Source organism: Elephantulus edwardii, unplaced genomic scaffold, assembly GCF_000299155.1.
Source record: "Elephantulus edwardii isolate Elephantulus edwardi_28Jun2011 unplaced genomic scaffold, EleEdw1.0 scaffold00528, whole genome shotgun sequence".
NCBI classification, from domain to species: Eukaryota; Metazoa; Chordata; class Mammalia; order Macroscelidea; family Macroscelididae; genus Elephantulus; species Elephantulus edwardii.
In genome coordinates, this window is record NW_006400278.1 from 418,486 (window position 1) to 422,977 (window position 4,492).

At 42.5% G+C, this 4,492-nt stretch overlaps 1 pseudogene; it reads right to left on the minus strand.

The window, feature by feature from the left end:
* Positions 1-4,008, minus strand: part of LOC102865121 — a 17,146-nt pseudogene extending 13,138 nt beyond the window's left edge.
* Between the last annotated feature and the right edge of the window lie 484 nt (positions 4,009-4,492).

A 4,492-nucleotide genomic window follows, 5' to 3' on the forward strand; every position in this document is an offset into this window, starting at 1 on the left:
GATCATAACAAACTGTGGCTGACTCTGAGAAGAATGGGAATCCCAGAACACTTGATCGTTCTAATGCGAAACTTATACTTGGACCAGGAGGCGGTCGTCAGAACAGAGCAAAGGAATACTGCATGGTTCAAAATTGGGAAGGGTGTACGCCAGGGATGCATCCTATCTCCAAGAAATTAGGGAACTGAAGATTTCAAAGGGCAGCACAGCAAGACAAATATAAAGAAATATGTAAAAAGCTGGAGTTGGAAAATTAAGAGGGCTGAACTCGGTCAGCATTTCTCTCCCCCCCCCCATTTTATTGGGAAATACATGTTGGGGATACAAGGAGTTGAGGGTTGGGAGCAGAAGGGTGAGGATGGGCAGGGATGAAAAGTGCAGGGATATAGTTGCAGGGCTGCACAATTTGGTTGATGGGGGAAGCAGGTGAAGGAAATGAAAAGGATCCAGTGGAAACCAGATGGTACAGGGCAATGGTAAGTATAGTCCAATGGTGATTAAATAAACTGTCTTGTTCACTTGTGGGTTTCTCACTTGAGAACTGGGCGCAGACTCCCTGGCTTCTTCATGCGGAACAGGGGCGTTGATGTGAAGGGGGAAAGCGAGCACACGTTACTGGTGTTCTTGGGTTAAAGCTGCTTGCCTTCTTGTTCTGTTTGAAGATATGTTCCTGACCTTTACTCCCCTCTGAACTGCAAAGTGTTTTCCCAGGTGGGTCCAGTGGGGATGGCTGACTGAATCCTGAGGCTCTATCCTCCTTTGTGTTCTTTTTGTCTCTGGCATTGGGTTCAGGGTCAGGTCTGGAGTAAAACTCAGTGTTAAGGTTACCTACAGGAAACGGAGCAAACCTAGAGAAAAAAACGTGGCAGATAAAAACAGAAGGGCTTTAGGGGTGTTACTTACGGGTGCACTGAGGGAGAGGGTGGAGGCAAGTAGCCTAGATAAAATTCTCTGTTACCTAAGGCAATGTTTTCTACCCAGGGGTCAGATGATACAATCTGAGGGCTGAGGTGCTCACCCCAAGGACTGAAGACGGCTAGCCACAAGGCGAGGGCCGTCGGTCAGCATTTCTTAAGCTGATGGAATTGAAGAACAAATTCAAGCCTCAAGTTGCAATACTGAAAGATGCTTTGGGCAGAATATTAAATGATTCAGAAAGCATTAAAACAATATGAAAGGAGTATACAGAGTCACTGTTCCAAAAGGATTTGGCTGACATGGAAGAATTTGATGAAACAAGGTATGTCCAAGAGCTTTTGGCGATGGAGGGGAAAGACCAGAGCAACTGACGACATACCAATATATTTATACAAACAGACCCTACCCTGGACGTGCTCACCAAGGTGTACCAAGAAATCTGGAGGTCAACCACCTGGCCAACTGACCGGAAGAGATCTATATTTGCTTCCATTCCAAAGAAAGGTAACCCAACAGAGTGTGGAAATTATCACACAATATCTTAATATCACATGTAAGCAAGATTCTGCTGAAAATGATCCTTCAATGACGAGAACAATTCATCAGCAGAGAACTGCCAGATGTGCAGGCTGGGTTTCAAAAAGGCCATGATACCAGGGATATTACAGCTAATATAAGATGGATCCTGCCTGAAAGCAGAGAGTAACAGACAAATGTGTACCTGTGTTTCATTGATTATGCAATGGCGTTTGACTATGTAGGACACAAGAAACTGTGGCTAACTCTGTGAAGAATGGGAATCCCAGAACATTTGAGTGTGCATATTTGAAAACTATTCTTGGACCAGAAGGCAGTTGTCAGAACAGAGGAAGGAAATACTTGCATAGTTCCAAATTGGGAAGGGTGTACACCAGGGATCTATTCTGTCACCATGCCTTTTCAATCTATGTGCAAGACAGATCATCAGAGAGGCTGTACTCTGTGAGGAGGAATGTGGCATCAGAATGGAGGAAGATTCATCAACAGCTTATGTTATACAGATGACACACACCTGCTTGCTGAAATTGAGGAAGACATGAATCATTTGCTACAGAAGGTCTGGGACTGCAGCCTTCCATATGGATTGATGCTCAACATCAGGAAAAGAAATAATCTATGTTATATGCTGATGAGATTGAGATTGTTAACAGCTTTAGTTTCAGTCAACACTCTTGGTACTAGTACGCAGGAAATGAAGAGACAAATTGCAGTGGTACAGTCTGCTGCCAAAGACCTTTCCAGTGTAGTGATATCGGTGACATCAGTCTGGAGACTAACGTGCACCTGATCCAGGCCAGAGTCTTCGCAATTGTTTACTATGCATCTGAAAGCTGTACAATGATTAGGGATGACGGAAGAATTGATGCCTCTGAGCTGAGGTGCTGGAGAAGACACTATACCATGGACTGCCAGGAGAACAAACAAGTTCATCATGGTGAGAATGAAAGCAAACAGATCCTCGGAGACAACCTTTCTGAGGTCTCCTCTGCCATACTTTGACCAAGTTACAAGGAGGGACCAGACCTTGGAGAGGGACATCATGCTTACAAGGGTCTGGAGACAGCGCAAGACACGAAGACGCTGGATTAGATGGATTGATTCAGTGTCTGGGGTAATGCGGGTATTGTCAGAGGCAATAAGGTGTAGAGAAATACGCATTTACGTTAAGATTCTTTGTCTGCTAGTAACGTCTGGTTTCGTAACATTAAATATATTCTGTTCACTCACTCTTGTACGTGTATTCATCAGCTTCTGAGGTTATAAACCAGGGAAATGTCTGTGGGGCACTGGGGTTTACACTCCTGTAGGGCTACTGCGTTAGGAAATAATTAATTTGCTGAAGATCTTTTTCATATTGGGATACATGCATTTACACGCACAAAAGTAGAAAAAGTCTTTTTTTGCTTAAGGAGACAACCAATCAGTGCAGGTTCTTTCAGAGTCAGACGTCTTGTCATGGAGGTTGTGTAATATTATATGTGTCCTGGATGATGGTATGTGTGTCCTGTGTGATGGTATATGTGTACTGTGTGACGTTGTGTGTGTCTTGTGTGACGTGGTGTGTCCTCAGGTGGTGTATGTGTCCTGTGCGATGTTTGGAGTGTTCTGTGTGATAGTATGTGTGTACTTTTCAATGTAATATATGTATTGTGTGATAAACGTTCTATTTCCCTACCTTGAGGTATTCAAATTATGCCATGATTCCTTTCTTTTGTTCCTGAGCAGTTTCTTAGTGTACAGTTTGTTATCCACTGTGAATGTGCTGAATCTGAAAAATGAGCCAACATCACTGTTTGTTCACAGATGTATCCTTGATTACCCAGCATGTTAAATCCTCTTACTAAAATGAGGCAGTCACTTTTTGCAAGAGTACTTGAGAAACAGTGCAGAGAATAAAAAAAAAAATGATTTTCAATTAATGTTACTTTTTAATTTTTTTTAGCACAAATAATCTTCTTAATGTCCCAAATGTTCCTTTTAGTTTTTATTTCATTGTGGTCTATTTTCTTCCCTTTCCCTCTTCACAAGCCATCCCAGAAATTGACACATTTTACAAGTACTTGTCATAGACATGAATTCTTTTCATTGAGTGCCCATGAGTTGAGTTGAAAATTGGCACTAACAAAAAAAACATAATGGAAATGCGGTGCTTGCTTCAGCAGCACATATACTAAAATTGGAAGGATTATGTCCCTGTCAAAGGACTGGTCCGTACTTGCAACATGGTCAGAATATGGAAGATGAGACCTCAGAAAGTGTGTGTCCAAAGATCAGTCTGGTTTCACCCTCACCATGAAAATCATGTTTGTTCTCTTGGCAGTTCAGGGTATAGAGATCTCTTCCAGTCAGTTGGCTAGGGGGTTGACCTTCAGATTTCTTGGCACAACTTGGTGAGCACATCCAGGGTAGGGTTTCTAAGTAGAAATATGTCATTGGGTATGCCGACAGTTGCTGGGGGTCTTCGTTTTTTTGCCAATTCTTTCAGAGCAGCTTGAACTTCTTCATCACCACAGGCCCTTGGACATACCTTGTTACACGGAATTCTTCCATGTCAGCCAAATCCTTTTGTACATGCCTCCCTTTTACTGCTTCCTGAACATTTAATATTCTGCCCAAGGCATCCGTGATTATTGCAACTGGAGGCTTGAATTTGTTCTTCAATTTCTTCAGCTTAACCAATGGTGAGAAAGTTCATCCCTTTTAATTTTCTGACTCCATCTCTGCATATTTCATTATACTTTGTCTTCCTGTGCTGCCCTTTAAATCTTCTGTTCAGCTCCTTAATTTCTTCTCTTTGTTTGGCTTCTCCATGCTCAAAGGCAACATTCAGTTTCTTCTGACATTCATCTTGGTCTTGTCTTCCTTCTCTGCATTTATCTTCATGCATGATATTCACGATATCTTCCCACAGCTCATCTCACCTTTCCTCATTGGAGTTCAAGGCCTCATCCCTGTTCCTGAGAGGGTTTTGAAATTCAAGTGGGATAGACTCAAGATGAGATGTTCGTTCCTGTGCTTTTGATTAAAATGTCTT